General features: G+C 39.2%; 1 protein-coding gene across 1 annotated transcript in view; it reads right to left on the bottom strand.

Moving 5' to 3' along the window:
• LOC118018781 (methylcytosine dioxygenase TET1-like) overlaps positions 1-20,627 on the bottom strand; it is a 133,322-nt gene that overhangs the window by 101,896 nt on the left and 10,799 nt on the right. The gene's annotated exons all lie outside the window — the stretch shown is intronic.

Below are 20,627 nucleotides of genomic sequence, written 5' to 3'. Positions count from 1 at the left end.
GAAAGAAAGAAAGAAAGAAAGAAAGAAAGAAAGAAAGAAAGAAAGAAGAAAAAGAAACTACACATACAAGCACTGCCTAGGAGGAGTTTTCTTCTAAGGTAATCTCAAGTGATCATGGTTCCTCAAACTTGACCCCTCTCCAGCACAAAATCCTTCCAGTATTAGCCACGCTCTACTCTCCCATGAAATCCTTCTATATTTCTTTTCTCCCATATTGTTGGGGGGTGGGGGGGCATAGCTTTTGCTGTGACACCTGGGTAAAGATATTTCAAGAACCGTATTTTATAAATTTCCAATCATTAAGAATGAGAAAAGGACAGTTCATTCTTCTCACAATTCTAACGAAGATCTTCAAGTTAGCTTGGCTTTATTTCTTATGAGACACAGAAACTTCAGATTAACAGATCTTCCTGGGTGATTGGGCAAACAATAATAGTCTGGGTATAGGGGGGCGATCCCCTCACACAGCCTTTTCCTGGCTTCCCTCCCCCACTTCCTTCCCTGAGGCTTATCTGCAGTAGCCCTTTTTCCTTCTAAGGGGCCAGGTCTACCTAGTGACTACCCCATTCCCTCCTGCTGGTAAAAATAACTGCTCTTCAATAACAAGAATTAAGGAACAAGTGAGCGAGGGTCTTCAATAGTTGCCGAGTGAGAACTATTGACAATGAGGTGGACCAGAGATAATGCCAGACACTAATGGGGCTGAATTATCACCTCTCCTCAATTTCTCAGCCTTTCTCAGTACTAACTTGAAATCGACAAGCCTACTCCATTACAGTCTAGATCCATAATTTGGACAGAGAAATCCAATAAGAGTATCTATGGGTTTTTGTCAAAAACAAAGAAATCACAAAGGATGATACTATTCAGAAAAATGTCCCCTTTTATGAACGATATATTGAAGTTTGCTTATTACTTGTCCTGTGTCTTTTGGAATCAATAATATCCTTTTTTAAAAAAGGAAGTTCTGTATCTTTGGGCTCCTTCTCCCTGTCATTCATGCTAGAGAACTGACACTAGATAGCATTGTGCCCTCCGTTTTTGGATAATCCCATTGTCTCATCAAATCTAATAGCAAAATCATAAAAATTTATTGTTTCACTGAGAAGCTTAAATCATTTTACACCCACACAACTTCTTTCTGAGAAAGCTAGATCTAGTTATCCCTGACGTTTAGCAAAATCAAAATTGTTGAACCTTAGAAGACCCCACATCCGGGCGCTTGGGTGGCTCAGTTGGTTGGGCGACTGCCTTCGGCTCAGGTCATGATCCTAGAGTCCCTGGATCGAGTCCCGCATCGGGCTCCCTGCTCAGCAGGGAGTCTGCTTCTCCCTCTGACCCTCCCCACTCTCATGTGCTCTCTCTCATTCTCTCTCTCTCAAATAAATAAATAAAATCTTAAAAAAAAAAAAAAGACCCCACATCCAAAAATAGTCTTTAAAATTTGTTTGTTCATTGTAACGAACTTCCCCCATTTAAACCTTTAAACAACTTAATAATAAAAAATAATAATTAAAAACCCATACAATAACTTAATAAATGTTGGGGAACTTCCACTGTGCAGAATGGTGCTTGGCCATGGGGCGCCTGGGTGGCTCAGGTATGTGTCTGCCTTCAGCTCGTCATGATCTCAGGGTCCTGGGATTGAGCCCCGCCGTCAGGCTCCTTGCTCAGTGGAGAGTCTGCTTCTCCTTCCCCCTCTGCCCCTTCCCCTGCTCATGCTCTCTCTCTCTCTCTCAAATGGATAAACAAAATCTTAAAAAAAAAAAAAAAAAAAAAAAAACCTGGTACTGGGCCTGCTTTTTTTTAAACTTTTGCACCCCCAGAGCCTTCCAACTCAGCAGAATCACAAACTGACAATCATGATGCACTATAGAATGGGGATGTGCCCAGAAAGCTATGAAAGGCAGAGAAGGCTTCCCAGGGAAGTGACTTTTCCACTGAATCCTAAAGAGGATAAGCAGGAGTTGATGAAATTTAGAGGGAGGGAAGAAAGGGATGTGCCCCCGATGAAGGTAACAGCATGTGCAAGGACACATTGTGGCTAAGGAAAAGTCACACTAGAGTATGGCTGTGGAGAGGCAAAGGGGACAAGGCATATAAAAGGCTGGTCACTGAGCTTGCACATGAAGAGATGTACCCAGCTTTCAATTCTCTACCATTCCAGTCTGAAACGTGGCTTTTTTTGTTCCATCCTTCAATGTTCCATAATTAATCCTTTCAAAAGGCAACAAGGACGCTCCTGTTAAATCTTCACAGGTATCAGCTACTTTTCAAGGAAGAACTTAGGAGAGGCGACTGGTTTGGCTTAGATCCCGAAAACCCTGGTTTTTAAGGTAGAAAGCACCCTTGTAGAAGTCTCCTAATCAGAGAAAAGCATATTTTAGAAATGAATGTATGTAAAAATTTTTTTTTTTGAAGATTTTATTTATTTTTTGACAGAGAGAGAGACAGTGAGAGAGGGAACACAAGCAGGGGGAGTGGGAGAGGGAGAAGCAGGCTTCCCGCTGAGCAAGGAGCCCGACATGGGGCTCGATCCCAGGACCCTGGGATCATGACCTGAGCCGAAGGCTGGGATCATGACTTGAGCCACCCAGGTGCCCCAAGAAGGGTTAACTCTTTTAGTTTTTGAGGTTATTTATTAGAGTTTCACACAATCTATAGAGAAGCAAACTTGTCTGCCAGGAAATAAGTTATTCTTTAGGCTGAGTAACTGTACCGGACAGATGCTTTTGATGTTTGGAATAAGGGGTATCTTTGTTCATTCCAGAAATAAAATAGAGAATACCCACTATATTGGAGGCACTTCTTAATACCTTTGGAATTTCTGATTTAATGAATAATTATTTTCCATGGAGCTTAACTTGGCTAGAGAGAAGACAGGAATTATCATTTTTTTCAGGAAGAACCAGAAAAACAAAACCCGAAAAACTTGCCACTGAGCCTGTAATATTTATAATGACAGAATGCCTAAAATCAAAATCTTTTCCAAAGTCTGTTTGATTGCTTCCAAAGTCTGAAAAGATTCCAAAATCTTTTCTAAAGTCTGACAGCCAAACACTTACTCAATGAGCACGTTATCTCTTATTTAAAAATAAAATAAATAAATGGTCCTCAAGGTTCTTACTAGAGACAGTTCTAACATGCTACCATTTCTGTGTTTGAAGGGGATCTTTTTAAACTTTTGCAATGTAAAGCCCTTTAGAAATACCTTGTGAAGTCAGGAGACTTGCCATAACAAAAGACCAAAAAGGTTATTTTCATCACATTTCACCTTAGAAATCAACAAGTATAGGAGTGACTGGGTGGCTCAGTAGGTTGAGCAACCAACTCTTGATTTAGCTCAGGTCATGACCTCGGAGTGCTGGGCATCAGCATCTGACTCTGTGCTCAGCAGAGCGTGTGCATGAGATTCTCTCTCTTCCTCTCCCCCTCTGCCCTTCCCCACCCCCATTTCTCCCCCCACACTCTCTTTCTCAAATAAATTAAAATCTTAAAAAAAAATCAACAGGTATAGAGCTCAAGCTTATAATTGTGCTAACTGATTATTTAAATGAAAAACTTGCCTATTTTTATTAGGAATATTTTAGCATAAATTATTCTAATGGAGTTTCCATAGATTTTTTTTTTTTTAAAGATTTTGTTTGTTTATTTTGAGAGAGAGAGGACCAGTGAGGGGGGGGGCAGAAGGAGAGGGAAACCCAGGCTCCCCACTGAGCAGGGAACCCAACCCCGGGCTTGATCCCAGAACCCTGGGATCATGACCAGAGCAGAAAGGCAGATGCTTACCAACTGAGCCACCCCGGTGCCCCTAAAGACTTTATTTTTAAGTAATCTCTACAGTCAACAGGGAGATCCAACTCACAATCCTAAGATCAAGAATGGAATGCTCTAAAGACTGAGCCAGCCAGGTGCCCCCAATAGATACTTTATTTATGTATTTATTTATTTGAGAGAGAGAGAGAAACAGCATGAGACAGGGGAGGGTCAGAGGGAGAAGCAGGCTCCCCGCTGAGCCGGGAGCCCGATGTGGGACTCGATCTTAATACTAGTTAAGAAAATGCAATTTTCCCCAAAAAAAGTTTGATCTCCCTGACTTCCAAATATTTAGTCAATAAGCACATTAGCTCTTGTTTTTTAAAATAAATAAATGGTTCTTATGGGTTTTTAAAAATATATTTATTTATTTATTTGAGAGAGTGAGCATGCACGCAAGAGGTAGGGAGGAGCAGAGGGAGAGGGAGAGAGAATCTCAAGCAGACACTGAACCTGGAGCTAGATGTGGGGCTTGATCTCAGGACTCTGAGATCATGACCTGAGCCGAAATCAAGAGTCGATGCTTAACTGACTGAGCCACCCAGGCACCCCTCAAAATATTATTTTAAACAAGATCAGTATGTCCCTGGTGGGTCCAAATCCCAATGATGCTATTAAATATGGGACCTTGAGCAAGTCAACCTCCCAAAGACTCAGTGAAGGAAAATGCTGACATTAGGGTTAAATGACTATGAGGAGTATGTGATATGGCACTTGGCCAGGAGGTTCCATTGCAGCAACAGAAAACCATGACTGTTACTAGTTAAGAAAACTGTATACAAAAAAACACTGTAATAAAAAAAAAAAGTAGGGGCTCCTGGGTGGCTCAGCTGGTTGAGAGTTTGCTCTTGGCTCATATCATGATCTCAGGGTCCTGGGATGGAGCCCCATGTTGGGCTCCCTGCTCAGTGGGGAGTCTGCTTCTCCCACTCCCTCTGCCCTGGCCCTCCCCACCCTGCTCTGCTCTCTCTCTCTCAAATAAATTAAATGAAATCTTAAAAGAAAAAAATGTAAAGAAACAACATCTGTTTGCAAGGATGTAGAGAAAAAGGAACACTCATGAACTGCTGGTGGGAAGGCAAACCGGCGCAGCCATTCTGGAAAACAGCACGGAGGTTCCTCAAAAAATTTAAACTAGAGCTACCCTATGATCCAGTAATTCCACTACTGTGTATTTACCCAAAGACCACGAAAACACTAATTCGAAAGGATATACGCACCCCAATGTTTATTGCAGCATTATTTATAATAGCCAAATTATGGTAGCAGCCCAAGTGCCCATTAATAGATGAATGGATAAAGATACTAGTCAGCCGGGGGCCTGGGTGGCTCAGTTGGTTAAGCAGCTGCCTTCGGCTCAGGTCATGATCCTGGAGTCCCTGGATCGAGTCCCACATTGGGCTCCCTGCTCAGCGGGGGGTCTGCTTCTCCCTCTGACCCTCCCCCCTCTCATGTGCTCTCTCTCATTCTCTCTCTCTCAAATAAATAAATAAAATCTTTAAAAAAAAAAAAAGATACTAGTCAGCCATAAAAAAGAATGAAATCTTGCCATTTGCAACAACATGGATGGATCTAGAGAATATAATGCTCAGTGAAATAAGTCAGAGAAAGACAAACATTATATGATTTCACTCATATGTGGAACTTAAGAAACAAACAAAGGGGAAAAAAGAGACAAACCAAAAAAGAGTCTCTTAACTATTGAGAACAAACAGATGGTTACCAGAGGGGAGGTGAGTGGGGGGATGGGTGAAATAGGTGATGGGGATTACACTCATGATGAGCACTGAGTGATATGTAGAATTGTTGAATCACTATATTGTACACCTGAAACTAATTTAGCACTGTATGTTAACTATACTGGAATTTTTAAAAAGGGTAATGAAAAAAATGTAATGAGCAATTAAAATTCACTTAATATAAAAACTGAAGATATTCAAGCACACACTATTTGGGGACATTAGAACCTCTCTAGTATTAACAAGATTTCTGCTAGAGTTGGGCATTCTAATTCCACCATTTCATTATAACGCAATCTTACATTTATTAGTTAAAAAGAATATGGAACTTTCACTTCCATTGATAATAGAATTGGTCATTTGGATCAACCATCCTGCTAAAGACAATTAGAAAAGCTACACAAAATATAAAAACATCCGCTTAGAGGCACAGAAGAGTGAAAAATTACCATGATAGTGTAGAATTAGCATACCAAGACTCAGAGGGGAATGAGGTCCAGGGAGCGTAAAAATATTTTAAGTAAAAGTATAAAATGGAGGGAAAGAGCTAAAAAGATGGTTAAAGAGAAATGTAACCTTGAAAGTAAAATATAGAAACAGTGGAACTGGCAAACTAAGAGCGTTTCAAGATTTGATTCAAGTCAAAAAAAGATTGATACTTTTGCAAAATGAACCCATAAGACTCTTCCACAACCTGTCTTTCAAAGTTTTACTAGTCTGAAAGATATCATCAATATCCTAAATGTGACTATTCACAAGTCTGCCTCTTGGTCCCACTCCTTTCCATTCTCTGGGTTCCTCACATTTTGATTGTTGCCCTAGCTCAAGAACATGGTGGTGGAAAATGAGCACACACCATCCAAGCCAAGGGTTCTAATCCCAGATCAACTGTTTGGTCTTAGACAAGTTACTTGGCCCCTCTAAGCTTCAGTGTCTTACTTTATACCTTGGGGGAAAGAACGTGTATTTCATAGGACTGTTGTAAGGATTGAATGAGACAATGAGTTATGTCAGTGCTTAAAACAGTATTGGGCACTTAGTAAGTACTCAAAACATGATAGTTGTTATTAACCCCTTCAGATGTCAATGTTTACTGCATACCAGTTCCACATCTATGATCAGTATCATTCAATTCAACCAATATTTGTTTGGCGGCTACCAAGTGCCAGGCACTGCATAGGGAAGGAAATGAGGGGGAAAAAAAAAAAAAAAAAACCTCTTCAGTCAAGCCAGTGACATTTCTACAAAACAAAAAGTAAAGTTCACTTAGAATTGAATGACAAAATAAAGAGATAAAGCACAGCAACCAAAGAAAAAAATAAAATAAAATAGAATTCATCAAAACTGAAAATTTCTGTGTTTCAAAGGACCTATCACAAGAGTGAAAGACAACTCTCAGAAAAATATTTGTAGATGATCTGATTGGGGTCTAGTATACAGAACATATGAAGAACACTTGCAATTCAACAGAAAACAAATAAACCAATTTAAAGATGGACAAAGGACATTGCTGTGGTCTGAACGTTTGTGTCCCCCCAAATCCTATGCTGAAATCCCAATGCCCAATGTGATATTAGAAGATGGGACCTTTGGGAAGTGCTTAAGAGTGGAACTTTCATGAATGGGATTAGTGCCTTATAACAGAAGCTCCACAGAGATCCCTAGCCTATTTCACTGAGGACACAGTGAGCAGGCACCAACTATGAACATGAAGAAGGCCTTCACCAGAATTTGACCACATTGGCACCTTGATCTTGGACTTCCCAGCCTCCAGAACTTTGCACAAATATTTTCCTGTTATTCATAAGCTACCTGTCTGCAGTATTTTGTTATAGCAGCCCGAAAGGACTAAAACAAAATTGCAAAGTATTCATAGAAGGTATACAAATAGTCCAGAAGCACATGAAAAGATGCTTGACCTCCTTAATCATTAGAGAAATGCAAACCAAAACCATCATGAGATACCACTTCACACCCACTAGGATGGCAATAATAAAAAAGTTGGATAATAACAAGTGTTGGTGAGGATGTGGAAAAATTAGTACCCTCATACATTGCTGGTTAGAATCCAAAATGGTACAGCTACTTTGGAAAGCATTTTGGTAATTCCTTAAATTTAGACAGTTACCATTTGACCTAGCAATTCCACTTCTAGGAATATACACAGTGTAACTGAAAACACATGTCTACACAAAAACCTGTACACAAATGTTCATAACAGCATTACTCATAATAGGCAAAAATTGGAAACAACCTAAAAGTCCATCAACTGATGATTGTTTATACAAAATGTGGTTTATTCATACAATGAAATATTATTCAGCCATAAAAGGGAACAAAGTACTGATATATGGTACAACATGGATGAACTTTGAAAGCATTATGCTAAGTGAAAGAAGCCAGACACAAAAGACCAAATACTGTATGATTCCATTTACATGAAATGTCCAGAATAGGCAAATCCACAGAGACAAAAAGGAGATTAGTGGTTGCCAGGAGCTGGGGGAGGGGAGAATGAAGTGACTGCTGAGTGGCATAGGAATTCTAATGGAATAATGAAAATGTTCCAGAATTAGATTGTGGTGATGGTTGCACAACCTTGTAAATATATTAAAGATCACTGACTTGTGCACTATTAAAAGAGTGAATTTTAGGGGCGCCTGGGTGGCTCAATCGTTAAGTGTCTGCCTTTGGCTCAGGTCATGATCCCAGCGTCCTGGGATGGAGCCCCGCATCTGGCTCCCTGCTCCGCGGGAAGCCTGCTTCTCCCTCTCCTACTCCCCCTGCTTGTGTTCCCTCTCTGTCAAATAAATAAATAAAATCTTTAAAAAAAAAAAAAGTGAATTTTATTATGTTAACTCTATCTCAATTTTTTTAAAAAAGAGATTGTTTAATTCTCCTTTATCACAGTGAAAAAAAGTGCCTCTACTACATGTTAGCCATGGGGAATTAAACACAATTTTTAAAGTGGGTTTCTATTTCCCAGTCCACAAAACGACAGTCCTAATACTTATATTTTAGTCACTGTCAGGATCGAATATGATAATATTAAGCCTTTGAGCAGTGTCTGGCCCACAGTAGACCCTCAGTAAATGTTCATTCTTTCTTCTTTCTTTCCTTTGCCAATTTCCTATTTCAAGTCAAAGAAATTTAAATTTTGTCAAAATCTATGTACATAATGAGCAATGAAGACAGAGTTCCCTAAGTTATAAGTTCTTTGAAAAAAGAGAAAAACGCTATTATGTTTTCCTTGTTTTATTGATTTTTGTTTAACATCTCATAAAGCACCAGAAAATGGAATTAGGTGAATAAAGAAGGCATTTTAATTTCTATGTTGCCTAGTAGACCAATCTCCCTACAATTCTGAATTAACTCCTAAACAAGTTACTTATTCCTGCAGGTATAGAACACACACACGCACACACACACACACACACTTTTCTTTTTTTAAGATTTTTTATTTATTTGAGATAATAGTGAGAGAGAGAGAGAGAGAGAGTGCGTAAAGAGGGCAGAGGGGCAGAGGGAGAGGGAGAAGCAGGCTCCCCGTTGAGCAGGGAGCCCGATGCAGGGCTCCATCCCAGGACCCGGAGACCAAGACCAGAGCTGAAGGCAGACGCCCAACCGACTGAGCCACCCAGGCACACCACCCCACCCCCATGCACACACTTTTCTTTCTAAATCTAAACTCTATCGACTCCATCCAAAATTTCATGCCTTGCGTAAACAGTGGACTTCCACTGTCTTGTCTTCCCACTTCCTTTGCCTTGATCCTGCTTTTGCTCTTTAACAGAAAACTCACCACAGAATGGTGTTGCATATGAAATCTGATATGAAAACAAGCTGTGTAGTGTAAATGTCTAGAATACAACAGAAAAACCAAAACCCTCTCATTATACAAAGGCAAGAAAATAACTGTACCATCGTTGTCTCACTGGAAACCACAACTATAATTCTGTATCACATGGGAACAGTGAAACCAATTCATTCATAAGGCATCTTAATCTTCCAGCAGGAAAAATGCTTTTGCAGGTATTACAAAATGGTGTGTACTGGCTACTTCTGAGGACTTCAATTACTTTGCTCTAAATAACATGAATCAAGTGGCAAGAGGGAAATGGCTGAAAGTAATGAAATGAATATACAAATCTCTTCAAGGATATAACAACCACCACCTTTAGGCAACTAGTATGTAGCAGGCACACTGCCAGGCCTTTTATAGACATCACTTCTGCTCTGTATGGCATCCCTCCTTCCCAGGTCTGGCACAATGTTACAAATAGATCCATTCTCACACTGATGACCACTTGGGGGAATAGCAAAACTCAGTATAACCGTTTTTTCTTGAACCCTAGGAACACTTCTCAGTTTCATTTCTTCAGTGCCTTAAAGGAGTGGTGTGATTCTCTTACATGTTTTTCTCTTGGGGAGTGGAAGACATGACTTACATTTCTATGAAATCTAATAAAAACTATGGACCATCTCTCCGGAAAAATGTACATAAAAATAATATGTTGCAAACTAATATAACACTGTATGTTAACCATACTGGAATAACAAATATATATATGTTGCATAAAATTTTGAGGGAATGGGATCACAGAATACCAAAGGCCATCCATATTAAAGAACGTCCAGTGTAGGGCGTCTGGGTGGCTCATTCGGTTGAGTGGCTGGCTTTTGATTTTGGCTCAGATCATGATCTCAGGGTTGTGAGACAGAGCCCCCCAGGGGGCTCCCCACTCAGTCAGAAGTCTACTTGAGTTTCTCTCCCTCTGCCCCTCCCCCCACTCTCTCTCGAAAATAAATAAATAAATCTTAAAAAAAAAACATCTAATGTATAAGTTCTATTTTTATGATTACTGAAATATTGTATGAGTGTTGGGATCATTTAAACTAGGATCAAATTCATCTTAGGAATTCTTCTCTAGCAACCAAAAAAATATGTGGAAAGTTTAGCAGGACTAAAAAACTAATCTAATATAATAATAGTAATTTTAAAATTCTGGTTTTTCCATGGTAGCTAAAAATTCACCAAGTACCTAATCTGATCTGGCTAGTATCCAGTCATAAGTTAGGAGATATGCTGAAATGCTACCTCAATCACCATCTTTGAGAAGGCAACTAAGATGTGTTAACCAAAAAGGATGTAATAGAAACTTCAGCTTCTCATTTTCGGAGAAGGAAATAAACCTGATTTTCAAAAAAATACCTGTACTATAAATACAAACCTCGGTTTCTAAAAGTGGTAAAGATTTAGAAACCATTAGGCAATAGCTCATTAGAAAAACGCTAAATATTTTGGTTATGCTAATACTTTTAGCATGAAATGAAGGACTAATGATTCCAGTGTCAAGAAAATAATCTGAAATGTAAACCAAGATTTATCCTGAAAAAAGTTCACTATCATACAAAAAACTGTAAGAAATTGAAGCAGTCAGCAATGAAAAATAATTTAGTAGGGTTATGTTCATTTACCTAAAGCAGTATTTTGCACAGTTTTTTAAATCTTTATAAAATGTTAATTACAGGGGAAAATGTGAAAAAAGGAGAAGAAACACATTTGACTTCAGCTATGTTATTTTTTAAATGCAGAAAAAAATACTGGAAGCAAATTTGCCAATATATCCATGACTGTTGCCTCTAAGTAGTAGAATTATAGTTTATTTTCTTTCCTGCTCCTAAACTTTCTAAATGGAAATCATATAACTTTGACTTAGTATGCTGCATTACTTCTTAAAGTAACATAAGCTCATTATATAAAAATCCAAACCACATAGAAAAATTTAAGTAAAAATTTAAAATCACATATTTCCTAATATGCCCTTCCTCCATCCAAAAAACCTATCTTTAGAGGTAAACACTTCCAACAGTTTTGTTTGGTAGGTATCCTTCTAGAACTGTTTTTCCATTTACAATTAGAAAAATACATGATTTTGAGCTGTTCAAACTTTGCATCATGGTATCACTCACAATCACAAGTGTATTTGCCAGTAATTTTAAGCAACATAGGTAGCAGCTCTTTTAACACATATTTTAAAAAGCACTGTCTACATTACTAAAAACCTTTTTTCCAAGTCCTCTACTTGAATTTCTGTTATGGATATCCCATGATCCTAATCTTTGGTACTTGAAAATGACATTCATAGAAAAACACCCAAAATGCTTTGGGGTACTAGCTGTGAAGATGATATACTAAGTACATATAGGATATAATGATGATTTGCAGTGTGCTTTTTAAAAAGATACATTGAGGGCACCTGTCTGGCTGGGTCAATAGATCCTGGGACTCTTGATCTCAGGGTTTTAAGTTCTAGCCCCACATTGGGTACAGAGATTACTTAAAAATAAAATCTTTTCTTTTTTTAAGATTTTATTTTATTTATTTGACAGAGAGAGAGACAGCGAGAGAGGGAACACAAGCAGGGGGAGTGGGAGAGGGAGAAGCAGGCCTCCCGCGGAGCAGGGAGCCTGATGCCGGGCTCGATCCCAGGACGTTGGGATCATGACCTGAGCCGAAGGCAGACGCTTAACAACTGAGCCACCCAGGTGCCCCTTAAAAATAAAATCTTTAAAAAAACAAAATCAAGGGCGCCTAGGTGGCTCAGTCGTCAAGCGTCTGCCTTCGGCTCAGGTGATGATCCCAGGGTCCTGGGATCGAGTCCCACATCGGGCTCCCTGCTCGGCAGGAAGCCTGCTTCTCACTCTCCCACTCCCCCTGCTTGTGTTCCTGCTCTCACTATCTCTCTCTCTGTCAAATAAATAAATAAAATCTTTAAAAAAAATAAAAAAAATAAAAAAACAAAATCAAGGGCACCTGGGTGCCTCAGTTAAGCATCTGCCTTTGGCTCAGGTCATGATCTCTGGGTCCAGGGATTATGCCCCACATCCAGCTCCCTGCTCAGTGGGGAGCCTGCTTCTCCCAATGCCCCTCTCCCTCCCCCTGCTCATGCTCTCTCTCAAATAAATAAAAATAAAATCTTTCAATAAATAAATTAATAAATAAATAAACAAAACAAAATAAAAAGATACACTGGTATGTGCGAAGTGTTGGAAATCTTAACATTGTTTATAAGATTTTCATTTTTTCATGCATTCATTGACTCATTTGTTCACCAAACATTTATTGAGCACCTATTATGTGCCAGTACCTCCTAAATCCTAGGCTTGGGCTTTAAAGTAATTTAAACATACCATTTAAAATAAATAAATAAATAAACACCTCACTTCTAATCACTTTTCCTTCTGTAGGAGAACATTATGACTTTGTTTTAAAAACTGTTACTCAGGGACACCTGGGTCGTTCAGCTGGGTAAGTGCCCAACTTGATTTTGGCTCAGGTCAAAATCTCAGGGTTGTGAGATGAGCCCCATGTTGAGCACCACCCTGGGTGTGGAGCCTGCTTAAGATTCCCTCTCTCCAGGGCGCCTAGGGTGGTTCAGTAGGTTGAGCAAGGGCTCTTGGTTTCAGCTCAGGTAATGATCTTGGGGTCATGAGATTGAGCCCCGGGTCAGGCTCTGCGCTCAGCCAGAAGTCTACTTGGGATTCTCTCTCTCCCTCCCAACTTCAGGCAGCTCAAGTGCTAAGTGTTCTCTCTCTCTAAAATAAATAAATAAAATATTTAATTAAAACAAGAAGGTCTCTTTCTCTCCCTCTCCCCCTCCCTCTGCCCCTCCCCCCAAAAATAAAAAATTAAAAATAAAAACTCTAACTCAGTATTTTTTCTGTTTATTTATTACTACTTTTTTTAAAGTAATCTCTACCCCAACATGGGGCGTGAACTCACAACCCTGAGATCAAGATTGGCATGCTCTTCTGACTGAGGCAGCCCGGTGCCCCTGTGACTCAGGATTAATAAAAAATAATTAAATCGGAAATGAGCAAGGTTCTATTTTGTTTCTTTCATAGCAGACATGAAGAGCTAATGATACTTAGCCAAGACTTTCTGGATACTCATGACTCGAACACTGAGTGTCATTATCAAAGTAATGACCTGATGGTTTGATTAGTTTGATTCATTTGCTAGCTGTATCTTATTTTAGTATAATAATAATGCAAAAAGATAAGATCTCGCCTTCTCTCTTCCTTGTACATCCATCACAGTGCAACAATGACTGGCTACTTTATAAGGAGAATGAATGTTGCAGCTTTGAAACCATCAACTCTTAAAATACTACTCTGTAATAAAAACAAAACAAAACAAAACAAAAAACAGAGGTTGACCAACAAAAAGAGATACGGAGTTAAGTTCTATGGCAAAGTAAACATGTACCATATTATGGTGCTCACTATTCTGTAACAGTATAATCTGGATTATGCTGACACTAGATGAAGGTGTTAAGCAGTTTCACACATTTTCCTTCTTAGATAAGATGATATACACAAAATGGGAAGGTAAGATTTGAACCACATTGACAAGATTCCAGAAATTAACACCCATAGGTCAGAACCAATCAAAGTCAGCATGGTTTTTGTTGACATATCTGCAGTTTACACAAGCAAGGATCCTAGACACCATACAGTTTTTCCCCCTATAGTCAGCTGTGTGGTGAAGCATGCTACGGAAGTCTCAGTAGTGATCCAAAGAGATTCCTTAAAGGCATATTTAAGGACATATAGTATCTGCCCTCAATTTAAGGAGTTGGAGGCAAAAATTTGTTCCATATGACATACACAACATAAACCAAAATGAGATCTGACTTTAAAAACACTGAAAAAGCAGTGGCTAGGGGCGCTTGGGTGGCTCAGTCAATTAATATTGGACTACTGATTTCAGATCAGGTGATGATCTTGGGGTCGTGGGATTGAGCCCCCAGTTGGCTCTGGGCTCAGTGTGGAGTCTGCCTGTCCATATCCTTCCATCTCTGCCCTCACCCGTGCACGGGCAAGCACTCACATGTGACTCTTTCTCTAAATAAAATCTTAAAAATAAATGAAAAAATTAAAATAAAAAAAAAGCTGTCTCCAGGAGAGGCTTGTCCCACCCCACTCCCACTAAAATGGATAAAGTAAAATAAAAACAAGTATGCCAACCAATTCTGAAGTGATATCTCTGGAACTAGTCTGTTATTACACTATTCATAAAACAATGAACAGTCAGCGGTTCAGTTTGTATCAATATACTACTACTGAACTTTTACAGTTTTTCAAGCACAACCTTTGGAGGTATTATTGTTTTTCCAGGTAGAATTTGCATTAGCTCAGAAGACAGCATGGTAACAAATAGCACATTTTACAGTGTTTTCTAGTGCACTGCTCTTTATTTTAACCCAACAGGGGCGCCTGGCTGGCTCAGTCAGCAAAGAATGTGACTCTTGATCTCAGGGTTGTAAGCTTGAGCCCCACACTGGGTATAGAGATTATTTAAAACTAAAAAATCTTGGGGGCACCTGGGTGGCTCAGTTGGTTAAGTGACTGCCATCGGCTCAGGTCATGATCCTAGAGTCCCAGGATTGAGTCACACATAGGGCTCCCTGCTCAGCAGGGAGTCTGCTTCTCCCTCTGACCCTCCCCCATCTTGTGCTCTCTCTCTCCTCAAATAAATAAATAAAATACTTAAAAATAAATAAATAAATAAATAAATAAATAAATAAATAAATAAATAAAACAAAATCTTGAAAAAAATAGGGTGCCTGGGTGGCTCAGTCGGTTAGGCATCTGACTCTCAGGTTTCGGCTTAGGTCATGATCTCAGGCTCATGAGATCAAGCCCCAGGTCAGGCTCATGCACTGGGTGAAGAGCCTGCTTGGGATTCTCTCTCTCCTTCTCCCTCGGTCCTCCATTCCCCCCACTCACATGCACAAGCTCTCTCTCTCAAATAAATAAATAAACACATGTTTAAAAGATTTAAATTGATAATAATATAACCAAACAAATAATAACCTTCAATATTTTGGGAAAACTTATTAACTAGAGTAAATATAAGAGATTTTTTTCACTTTGGCAACCAACTCACTAACTGCTCACTTAGTCATTTTGTTTATTAAATGTGTGATATACTATACCCAAATCATCAAGCTACAGATATATAATTCAATACTCTGCTCTCAGAAGCATATCTACAAGCTGTGATTTACTTTTGTTTTTATACACACTAAAAATTATTTGCAAAAGTGTAGCCTGATCATACACCTACTCTCTAGGTCTCTAAAAAGCACCCCCTTCCCTTTTTTTTTTTTTTCCATTTCTAACATTATACAATAATTAGGAAAACAATCTTATATGACTTAAAATATGTCTTGAAATGGTAAATTACAAATACATTTGAGGTATACCTAGCCAAGAGCAAATTCTTAGATGCCTATGAATTATAAAGTTAGTGGCTTTAATTATCTATATTTCTGAATATAGAGAAAGTAAGCTGAACTAAACTTGGCAGAAAAACACCATTTTATCTCTTGGCCAAAAGATATCTCTGGGGAGACTCTCTAACCACCTTGTTGTACAAATGAAAAAATTCTGTTTTTGTGGGAGACAAAAATGTAATCTATGACCAAAAAAGGTAAGTAAAAAACTGTTTTCACTTATCTCAGACATCAGTAATTAACTTACTGAGAGATAGCATATGCTAAGTATATTTTAGAAAAAAGAATTCTAGGGGCGCCTGGGTGGCTCAGTCGTTAAGCGTCTGCCTTCAGCTCAGGTTATGATCCCAGGGTACTGGGATCGAGTCCCGCATCGGGCTCCCTGCTCCATGGGAGGCCCGCTTCTCCCTCTCCCACTCCCCCTGCTTGTGTTCCCTCTCTAGCTTTGTCTCTCTCTGTCAAATAAATAAATAAAATCTTAAAAAAAAAAAGAAAAAGAATTCTAACAATTGTTTTTGAAGTGTATACTTGTTTAATATAAGCAGTAACAAAAATATTAATATTTTAAAACTGTAAATGTATTTTCTATTTCACATCCAACTCTCAGTAAGTAAAATAATTCTGATGTAAGGAACATACAAATACATGAAATATATTTGCTTAGGGGCGCCTGGGTGGCTGAGCCGTTAAGCATCTGCCTTCAGCTCAGGTCATGACCCCAGGGTCCTGGGATTGAGCCCCAAATTGGACTCTCTGCTCAGCAAGGAGCCTGCTTCTCCTTCTCCCACTCCCCCTGCTTGTATTCCTGCTCTTGCTATCTCTCTCTCTGTGAAAATAAATAAATAAAATCTTTAAAAAAAAAAAAAAGAGGGACGCCTGGGTGGCTCAGTCGTTAAGCGTCTGCCTTCGGCTCAGGTCATGATCTCAGGGTCCTGGGATCGAGCCCCGCATCGGGCTCCCTGCTCGGCGGGAAGCCTGCTTCTCCCTCTCCCACTCCCCCTGCTTGTGCTCTCTCTCTCTCTGACAAATAAATAAAAATCTTTTTTTTTTTTTAAAGATTTTATTTATTTATTTGACAGAGAGAGACACAGCGAGAGAAGGAACACAAGCAGGGGGAGTGGGAGAGGGAGAAGCAGGCTTCCCGCCGAGCAGGGAGCCCGATGCGGGGCTCGATCCCAGGACCCTGAGATCATGACCTGAGCCGAAGGCAGACGCTTAACGACTGAGCCACCCAGGTGCCCCAATAAATAAAAATCTTAAAAAAAAAAAAAATGTTTGCTTAGCAGTATTCTTGTTACCAAAGCAAATGGCCTTCAATCATTAATACTAATATCATAAATATTCTAAAAAAACTGTCAAATATCTAGGGCTATCTCAAGCACCTAGGAATAAAAATATCAAATACCTAGTAATAAAACAAATGAAATAACTCTTTATTGAAAACTAAAAAATATTATTGAAAGAAATTAAATGACATATATATTAAGATATACCATGGTCATGAACTGCAAGATTCAATATTATAAAAATGTCAGTCTTTCCAAACCGATGTATAGGTTCAACATAATCACAATAAAATCCCAGCAGAGTTTTTGGTGGAAATTTACAAACTGATTCAAAATGTTAATGAAAATGCAAAGAACAATAAAAATAGTGCAAATCATTACTGAAGAACAAAGCTGAAGGATTTATACTACCAGTTAACTTTTTTTTTTTTTAAGATTTTATTTATTTATTTGAGACAGAGAGAATGAGAGAGACAGAGAGCACATGAGAGGGGGTAGGGTCAGAGGGAGAAGCAGGCTCCCTGCCGAGCAGGGAGCCCGATGCGGGACTCGATCCCGGGACTCCAGGATCATGACCTGAGCTGAAGGCAGTCGCTTAACCAACTGAGTCACCCAGGCGCCCTACCAGTTAACAATTATAAAGCCTACTGATGATGAGTTTAGACACAAGGATAGACAAAAAGACCAATGAAACAGAGTCTAGAAGTAGACCCAGAATTAATCCTGATTTATGACATAGATGAGATCGTAGTAACGGGAAGGATGGTCATTTCAGTAATGGTGCCAGTCAATTAGAGATCCTTATAAAAAAGAATCAGTCTTCACTCCTCACACCAGACACAGAAGTCAATTCCAGATATACTTTACACCTAAATGTGAAAGGCTTAAAAAAGTAACTTTTTAAGAAGGAAGCAAAAGAGGGATGCCTGGGTAGCTCAGTCAGTTAAGAATCTGCCTTCAGCTCAGGTCATGATCCCAGGGTCCTGGGATTGAGCCCCGCATCTGGCTCGCTGCTCAGCGGGAAGCCTGCTTCTCCCTCTGCCTCTCCCACTCCCCCTGCCTGTGTTCCCTCTCTCACTGTCTCTCTCTGTCAAACAAATAAATAAAATCTTAAAAAAAAAAAAAAAAGGAAGGAAACAAAAGAGAACATCTTCATGACCTTGGAACTGGCAAGAAACAGACAAAATTTTCTTAACCAGGACATAAAGGAAAGCATTGGTAAACTAGAAATTAAAGTTAAAACTTTCGTTCATTAAAAGCCAGGATAAAGTGAGTGAAAAGCTGTCATGGAATAAGTAGAGATATCTGCAATCATATATTCAACAAAAAATTTGTATCAGTAAAATGTAATGAATTCTTATAAGCCAATAATGAAAAGGCAGAAAAACCCAAAATGGACAAAGACAATATCTAAATGACTAAGAAGCAAAGTAGCAGCTCAATTTCATTAGTCCAATGTAGTGATGCCGCTACACATCCAACAAAACGATTCAAGTAAAACAAGACAGAAAATGTCAAGTGTTGGCAAGGATGTGGAGCTAGTGGAAATCTCAAACACTACTGATGAAGAGTCTTAATTGGAACAACCACAGCTGCTGAGTAATATCCATGAGAGCTAAACATACGTATTCTATGACCGAGCAATTCCACTCCTAGGAATCTATTCACTAGAATGCACACATTATGTTCACCAAAAGACATTTATGATAATGTGTACATTAACAGTAGATTGGATGAGGGACGCCTGGGTGGCTCAGTGGGTTAAGCTTCTGCCTTCGGCTCAGGTCATGATCCCACTGTCCTGGGATCGAGTCCCACATCGGGCTCCCTGTTCAGCAGGAAGCCTGCGTCTCCCTCTGCCTGCCACTCCCCATGCTTGTGCTTTCTCTATCTCTGACAAATGGATAAATAAAATATTTTTTAAAAATTAAAAAAAAAACAGTAGAATGGATTAATGTATTGTGATACAAACACAGCTATACTGCAGTAAAAATGAGTAACTATATAAGCAACATTACTGATGACTATTAAGCAAAGAAACCAGAAACAAGAGTATACAACTGTCTTTGCTCTCTCAGAATGAACTTCCCTCATAGAAGTGTTCCCTGTGTTCTCCTCTGCCTCTCCATGGACTTGTGGGTGGGTTTTGGATGGGTAGGTCTATTTGCTGCCAGAGTTCAGTATAAGGACAACCTAACAGATTCTTCAGAATCAACTTTGTAAGTGATGAAAGTGATCTTTTGGGGGGCACCTGGGTGGCTCAGTGGGTTAAGTATCTGACTCTTTGATTTGAGCTCAAATCATGATCTCAGGGTCATGGGAACATGCCCCACATAGGGCTCTGTGCTCAGCAGGGAGTCTGCTTGAGATTTTCTCTCTCCCCGTCTCTCTTTACCCCCCCCCCCCCCCCCCCCCCCCCCCCCCCCTGACTCTTAAAAAAAAAAAAAAAAAGAAGTTAGCCTTCATCTATACTTGGAAGGCACAAAGAGGTCTCCTCTATTTTTGTTTTGTTTTGTTCTGAGTGATATATCACACATAGAGAAGAGCGCTAAATGTATTTAAGTAGGAGAATCATCAGGATTTTAGAAAGAAAACTTGAACTGCACTTAAGAGGTTGTGTTCAAAATCCTGACTTCTCTTCTACCTGGGACACTCACGACTATATCCCCAGTGCACAACCTGGAGAAGTACAGTAAATACTTGCTGATAATACAGAGAACACTGAAATTGTCCCAGTAGAGGACAAAGGCATCAACTACAGAAATAGCCAAGAAAATGGAGAGGTAGGAGTGCTCAGATCTCATATAACAAGAAATCTAGAAGAGTGAGAGGAAGGCATTAAAGATGACTGAATTTTCCATTTTGGGTGACCATGTAGATGGTTAGTCATTAAGCCAAATATGTAATGCAAAAAAAGGAGCAGGTTTAGGAAAAAAGAAAACAAATTCAATTATACCTATTAGAGATCAAGTGAGTACTTTCAGCAATGATGCCATTTGGCAATGTTACAAATCAGGAACTTACAAGGGAGGCCTCTCTGCTTTAAGATATTGCTGCTAGTGTTTTAGATGTACGTTTGTAAACCATTAAGTGGCTTGCTGGCCACACCCACATATGTGAAGTGACTTGAGTAAAAATTATTCATTGCAGTAAGGTTTGTAATAACAGAATATTTTAGAAACACCTCAAATGCCCGTTAATACCTGATCGGTTAATGTCTGATCTCATTTGCAATGGGTCAAATAGAAAGTCAGCATTTTGGGACAGGTAATTTAAGAGTGAAATAAAAAAGAATGACTAAGTTTAAGTTCACAATACTTTTAAATGAATCTTTTCTATTATACCTGTATTCATAGCAGTCACAAAATAAGCATAACTTCAAATGAGTGATCTAAAAATCATAACACCATAGTTGGCATGTATTTTAAAGGTCTGATAATCAAGTATTAACCAAGTTCCATAAAATCCTTTATTTTGGCTTT

The sequence above is a fragment of the Mirounga leonina genome, unplaced genomic scaffold (genome assembly GCF_011800145.1).
Source record: "Mirounga leonina isolate KUSES-001 unplaced genomic scaffold, KU_Mleo_1.0 Mir_107, whole genome shotgun sequence".
Classification (NCBI taxonomy): domain Eukaryota; kingdom Metazoa; phylum Chordata; class Mammalia; order Carnivora; family Phocidae; genus Mirounga; species Mirounga leonina.
This window is presented reverse-complemented; position numbering and strand designations above follow the sequence as displayed.